Raw genomic sequence first — 7,588 nt, 5'->3', positions numbered from 1 at the left:
GATCCAAGGCACACATTGGCTTAACTTGACCATTATATGGTCTGACCACGAATCTGGTCCACAATTTTATAAAAACAATCCAATTCTACCATAATAACAGAATAAGCAGTATTAAACAATAAACAGGATCATTAACAACATTGGACGTTCAATAATGAAAATGATTTCAATCTACTAAAGATCAATATGGCATTTTTAAAGCTTGGCTGCTAGGTAGTGAAAGAATTGGATAAAAAAAGAATCAGTGTTTCAGGGTTTCAAGGATTTGGCCTTTCAAAGCATAAGATGCAATGGTTTGAGTGTGTAAGAAGTCTTGGTTCAGTGTTTGATAATTAGTTTGTATGTATTTGTGGAGTAGTATCGTATATTTGAGATTCGTATTTGGTATACAATAATCAATGGTTTAGAAAGAATCAGGTTTACAGCTCAAAATCAATAACTGGAATCAGGGTTTAGGGTTCAGTGCTTCAAAGCACTTGCAATATAAAACGGGACTATCAATCACTATAATATCTCGAGAAAGTTCAGAACACTTGCTGGTACTAGCTTATTATACTGCACTCGCTTTCACTCACGACTGTCTTACTCCTCGACTACCTGTTTCCCTTTCCTACGCCTTGCCTCTTCTGCTCACCTATCATAAGCATCTATCAATATTCAACTCATACGATTCTATTCAACACATACTTCTATCTACCCTTCGTTTCACCCAAATCCTATTAACGGATTGAAAGTTACGCAATAAACAAGTAAACATCCAATATACAGACCGACAGTTAACCAACAAGTCACATATAACACATAACACGTTACATAATCAATGATATATCATTTATAAAGAAGTCTCGGGTCATAAATAGGCTTTCGGATATTTAAAATGATTTTTAAAACATTTTTCGGAATTAAAACGGGTCGTTGGATCAATTTCGGAGTAATAAATAGGATTCATTTGGCCCATTTTGGCTTTAAAACAATTTTATAATAATTATTGAGCCTTGAAAATAATTGAAAATAATATTTTTAAGCTCGAAACTATTTTTCGGAATTTTTAAATCATTTTTAAATAATTAAATCTAATTAAATAATTAATTAAAATCAATTAATAATTAAGTAAATCAATTAATCATTAATTTTCGAATTAATTGACCAATTAATCAATTAAAAATTAACTGAAATTAATTAACTAATTAATTCAGATTTATTTTTGAATTAAAAATAATTTTTGGAATTAAAATAATAATTTTTAAAATTTTCAGAAATTAAAAACGAATCTTTTATAATTAAAATAAATAAGAAATATGATTTTTAAATAATTTATAAACAGGAATCCAAAATATGCAAACTCTGGAAATCTGGGGGACTAAACTATTTCTTCCCCAAAAGTCCAGGGGCCTGTTTGCAATTTTGCAAACCCCCGCCGTCGACTCGCCGGAGTGTGGCCGGAGAACACGATTCCGGCCACCTCAGGCCACCAAACTGTCCAGAATTAATCTACACATTACCAGGAACTTATTTATGCAATCAAAACACATCAATCATCCCTGTCCTGGCCGGAAATTGGCCAAGAACATCGCCGGTTTCCGGCGAACATCGCAAATCTTCAAAACACAACTCCCTTCGATTCACTAATCCTTTGTTAACGAGCTATATACCAATCGATTGCAAATTTCATAAGGAACATGATTCACTATAAATCAACAGCTAATAACCCCTAAATCAAAAAGCCCCAAATTTCAATTGAAAACATTCATACAGGTTATAAACCCTAATTTTAAAATTCGAGAATTAAACCCACTTTTGAGCATGTTATTGAACTCCAAATCAGACGTATAACATATGAAAATCATCAGGAAAACAAGCTCTACAACATGAAATCATCAAATCCTACAAACAATCATCCGAACATAAATTCATATTTTTAATAAAAATAATTCGAAAATAAATAAAAATATAGAAAAATAACCTTAGTTTCTGCAGTAAAACGAAGCTCAGAATCTGATAGTACTCCTAAAATCCTTCATTTTGGGTACTCAAGTTTTGAAAACAGAGATCAATAACACCTTCGTTTTGACGTTTAATTCTCAGAAAGGTTTATGAATTTAGGGTTTTTCTCTGGAAAATTATATATTAGCTGACTACAAATGATTTTGTTACGAAATAAAATACGGAAAAAAGTTATTTATAATTACGGAAAATTAGTATCCCGTTGGATCATTCCGGATATAAAACGGTACGTTTATTTATAAAAACTGATCCAAACGGTATCGGTTTTTGGGACAATTATCCAAATCAGTACAATTTGTACTGCGGTCTTGGTCTCAGCGCCTGGTTACACGTACTACGAGGTGATAATTGGGATAGTTTAATAAAAAGCTCCCGTTTATCGAAAATACGAGTTTTATTGATTTACCGAAACGAATATTGTATCGAAAATGTTGCACCGGGACCCGCGCAGGACAAACCGTACGCCCGATCGAAAAAGTCGAAACATGGATTATGCTCGAAATATTACAATTAGGTTAGGAAGGAGTTCTCGGAAGAGTTTCGGGTTCCAAAAACGTAATCACAGATGACGTCGGTTGGTTCCCGATTTTATAAAATAGATTTTAAATACCCGAAAAAAGATTTTATAAAATTTTATATGATTCCTATAAATTCATAAATCAACATAAAAATAATTATGAAGATATGACAATTATCTATATTTTATTTTGGACATATAAAAATTAAAATAATCAATTAATAATATTTTTAAACATCCAAACACATTTAACACCTAACAAATGATTCAAAAAATAGATACTGAACACATATAATAATTATTTATTAGCAAAAATAATTACACGTTATATCCCAGATATTACACCTATCCTAGAGACAAATTTGTCAAAGGAATTAAAATGGTGAAAATGGTCAGTGAAAGATAAGAATTAGCATGATAAGGTTGCAGTTGTTGTTATCTGTGTTTATAGTAAAATCTCTAATCCACCTGGACCCAAATTGATAAGTTGGGTACCAAGAAATGTTAATCCATTTGTGAGGACAAGACATAACAGATTAATTGATTCATATGTATTTTTGGTAATTCATACTCAAGGCATATGATCAAAAAATGAGCCTTACAATCAAATGTGATCAACAAAATCTATCCCGTCAATAATCTTTGGAGATGACAGCAAAGGTTTTCACTACGGGATAAGCTATACGAAAAAAGGAATGTCATCATGGACTCAACAATTGATAACAACTAATCAGTCACTGATAAAAATTGAAGCATCTTTCTTGCTGAAGAATCAAGGCACAAATCCTCTTATCAGACAGTTCTACATCAAAGGACAAAATGTCAATTCAACGAAGAATTAGTGTCTCATTTGAAGCAGGAATGTTGAAAAGCTTGCTCTTGTAAGAGTAAGGAAAGAATATGCTCATGGCTAGACTGAAATCTCAAGAAAGGTGAAGTCAACGGTTTCTACTGTAAAGCTTCATCTGACAAAAGTTTAGCTATGGCATTGGAAGCTCTCACCCTTGAACATCAACTCAAGGAACTCTTTTATGAAAAGGGGTTAGTGAGAGGACTGCCTCATTTGGAATTCAGAAGACGATAAATGTGAGGCATGTCAGGAAGAGAAGTCAAAGACAACATCATATTAAAGTAAAGATATACCTTAGTGATGATTGATGGCTACTCTTATTTAACAAAGTTATTGTTCATGCATTCTCAAGACAGGACATCACAGATGGTGATTAATCGTATCAGAAGGTCAAGCTAGAAGCAACTGTAAAAGAAATGATCTTGTGGTCAGATAATGGGACTGAATTCAAGAAGCAGTTCTAATTAATATCTGTAACATCAAGAATATTTTGAGACATATTCAGCACTGGGAGCTCTGTGTCATAATGGAGTGGTACAAATGAAGAACCGGAACTTGATTAAAGTAACAAGGAAAATATCAAGTTAATCAAGACTTTCTAAATACCAAAGGGCTGGAGTAGTCAAAACAGTTTGCAACAAGTAAGATCAAGCCTTGATCAGGATGTATACACGAAGACCACTAATGAGTTAATGGCCAACATAAGCAAACACTGGATAACTTGAAAGTGTTTGGAGAGAATATTCTATAGAAGCAAAAAATGAAATGTTTTCAATTTGTTTGAAGAGCTTGGCATTTGCAGCTAAGACTTGTAAGTATATTCTTCATGGCTACTCAGTGGAGTCTACAACCTACAGGGCATTTGTGGTTGATCAACAGAAGGTGATAGACAGTCTAAGTGCACAGTTCAACAACTTCATGCTCCAAGCTGTTAAAGAAGAAATTAATGGTATTGATAATTCATATCAAAGCAATGGAATGGCAATGTATAACACAACTCAATATTTCAATGAAGCTAGTCAGCAAGGGTAAGGATTTTCAAGTAATCCCAGCAACAGCTTAGGGGGAGCAAAAGAAGGATCAACTAGTCAGACACAACACTACATTAAAAATCAGAGGACACTAAAGAACATATCTACTGAGACAAAGGGTTTGATGTCAATATTATCCCCAGAGTCTAGTTCTTAAGTGATCCAGATAGTAGAGTAATGATTAGCAAGGCTACTGAGTGGTAATGATTATTTCTCTAGTTTTCTATCCGAAGAAGAAACTAAGAAAGTTATAGAAGCTCTGATAGATCCGGATTGATTGGGTGATTACAAAGCAAGATGAAATCAGTCAGTCAGCAAGCAGATTGTAGGGAAGCTGGTATCCAATACCAAATGACAAATATTGTAATTGGTACAAGGATAACTAGAAGTCAATATTGGATGACAATGGCATTGTTATGAGGGACAAGGCTAGATGATAAGTGGCATTTTATACCACTTAGAGCGTCTCATAATGGCTTGAGTTGGTGTCTTGAACTCGAGTATTTTGTGTATTTAATGTGTTTTCGAGTATTTTTGCATTTCAGGGTATGACTTGTTTGTATAGGAGAATTTCATCGAAATAAGCCTAGGGAAGTACCTGGAATCAGTTGCGGGGAGTGTGCGAAGAATTCAGCAAAATCAGAAGCAAACTTGAGAATTTTCCAGAAGGTATGCAGGCGCCCTCCTGGAAGGAGAAGGAGACCGCCTGGTAGCAGGCGCCCGCCTGGAAGGAGGAGGCGGCCGCCTGGGGTCGGAATTTCAGATTCTGGAATTTCTAATTTGAGTTCTATTGGGCTTCTGTGACTGCTGTTTCTTGTGGACTCTTATATAAGTAATATTGGGAGACGTTCTGAAGAACAAGTAACAAGGAGAGAAGATTAAGAAGACCGTTTTAGCACGCAACAACGAAGAAGAGGAAGTATACGTTTATCTTGTGATTCTTTTAATTCGTTAAACAGTGGATGCTAGTTTTCTTTACTCTTTGAACCTTAATACTCTTGTGACGTACTCTGTTTATATTAAGTAATTTTTATTAGTTTATATCATTGTGTTTATATCATGTTTTCATATGAACCCATGGTGACGATGAGTTCTATCATGGGCCAATCGTGATCATGGGGTCATAGCGGATTTACTATGGATTTCTTTAGTTAATTGTTTAATACCTTGGTATGTGGTGATTGTATGATATCTAGCATAGGTTGTGCTTATTCGTCTTATGTGTGTCGCGAACATATAAGATAGCGTGTTAATCTCTTGTGAAGCGATAGTGAATCTTGAGATTTAGAACTTGACATGCTAGCATAGGTTCATGTATTGTATGCATGATTAGTGGGTAACTCTAACCGTTTTACTTGCACTGTGTAATCATAATGAATAACTTATGCTTAAATCGTTATGTTGTCAAATTATGTAGACATATAGGGTCTCAACATAATTAATGCCTATTCAACTTCTATCTTAATTATGGATGCTTGGTAGAATGGTATTCGTACAACGAAAGTTGGCGTTTATCAGCTTCGTGTTGTTCGATTAATATCATCACCATTAAATGCTAAGGGCAATAACAATAACTATTGAATGAAGTATTAATAAAGTTATGATCTCATGTGTGTTTAATATTGATAATTTAAGTGTTTAATTCTCGTAGTTAATAGTTGTTAATCAACTTTAATTGTTATTGTTTTGACATTGAAGAGTAATCATACATTGGTGAGTAAGTGTTAATTAAATATAATTAGTCAAAGTCTCTGTGGGAACGAACTAGAAATCATTTTATATTACTTGCGAACGCGTATACTTGCGTGATTTATTTAGCGCATGCTTTGTGCCTAACAAGTTTTTGGCGCCGCTGCCGGGGACTCGGTGTTAATTTGTTTAGTTTATGTACTTGCCATCAGTGGTCATTAGGATTCATTGATTAAGACTTGTTACTTACTGCTTCCGGTTGTGTTTCAGGTACTCTAGCGAGCGTTTATACAAACACATTCTCGCACCCGCAAGAGAAATCTAGATATGGATGAGGAGACAGATTCAGCTCTTGACTTTCCGGAGAAGATAGTTTTTGAAGATTCGGATACAGAGAGTGAGATAAAAGAACCTGTAACAATGGGTGATCCTATAGTTCCAGCTGATCCAGCTCTTATGGACTTTTCTCGGCCTAAAATTAATGACATTCAGTCAAGCATCATTCATCCGGCTATTCAGGCCAATAATTTTGAAATCAAGCCGGGCACTATTCAGATGGTGCAGAATTCTATTTCTTTCGGAGGTGCTGCGACTGAAGATCCCAACATGCATATCAGGAATTTTGTCGAGATCTGTAGTACTTTCAAATATAATGGTGTTACTAATGAGGCTATCAATCTGAGGCTTTTCCCATTCTCTCTGAGGGACAAGGCTAAGGACTGGTTATATTCTTTACTAGCTGGGTCCATCACTACTTGGGAAGATCTCGCGCAAAAGTTTCTGGTGAGATTCTATCCAATGGCCAAAACTGCAGCTATGAGGAGTGGTCTTACTCAGTTTGCGCAGCAACAAGGAGAATCTATGTGCGAAGCTTGGGAGCGCTATAAGGAGATGTTGAGAAACTGTCCACATCATGGTATGCCTGACTGGATGGTGATCACTGGGTTCTACAATGGTTTGGGGGCCCAATCTAGGCCCATGCTCGATGCAGCTTCTAGAGGCGCTTTGTGGGCCAAAAGCTATACTGAAGCCTATAATCTTATTGAAACTATGGCTGCAAACGAGTATCAAAGCCCAACTCAAAGGATGATGCCTGGTAAGGTAGCAGGTATTTTGGAAGTTGATGCAGCTATAGCTATTACAGCGTAGCTCCAAGCGCTCTCTATGAAGGTCGATTCTTTAGCCAACTATGGAGTCAATCAAATAGCTATTGTCTGTGAGCTTTGTGCAGGCTCTCATCCTACAGATCAGTGTTCTTTTGTTAATGAATCTATTCAGTATTTGAACAATTATCAGCGACCGCGGCATCCTGCGCCAGCTACTTATCATCCTAATAACAGAAATCATCCCAATTTCAGCTGGAGCAATAATCAGAATACTGTTCAGCAAGCTGCAAGTAAACAGTTCAATCCACCTAGATTCCAGCAACCTCAGCAATATGCTCAAAGGCAATCATATCCTCAACAAGGAGGTGCTGCTCCACCTTCTAGTGCTGAT

The 7,588-nt window shown here is 35.6% G+C and overlaps 1 non-coding gene across 1 annotated transcript; it reads right to left on the bottom strand.

Moving 5' to 3' along the window:
• Nucleotides 1–6,904: 6,904 nt before the first annotated feature.
• LOC141709342 (small nucleolar RNA R71) lies at nt 6,905–7,011 on the bottom strand. The gene has a single exon (XR_012569925.1). It is a non-coding gene; the product is annotated as a small nucleolar RNA R71 (small nucleolar RNA).
• Nucleotides 7,012–7,588: the final 577 nt, after the last annotated feature.

This window comes from Apium graveolens, chromosome 2, assembly GCF_009905375.1.
Source record: "Apium graveolens cultivar Ventura chromosome 2, ASM990537v1, whole genome shotgun sequence".
Classification (NCBI taxonomy): domain Eukaryota; kingdom Viridiplantae; phylum Streptophyta; class Magnoliopsida; order Apiales; family Apiaceae; genus Apium; species Apium graveolens.
Note: the sequence above shows the minus strand (reverse complement) of the source record. Positions and strands in the feature narration are given on the sequence as shown.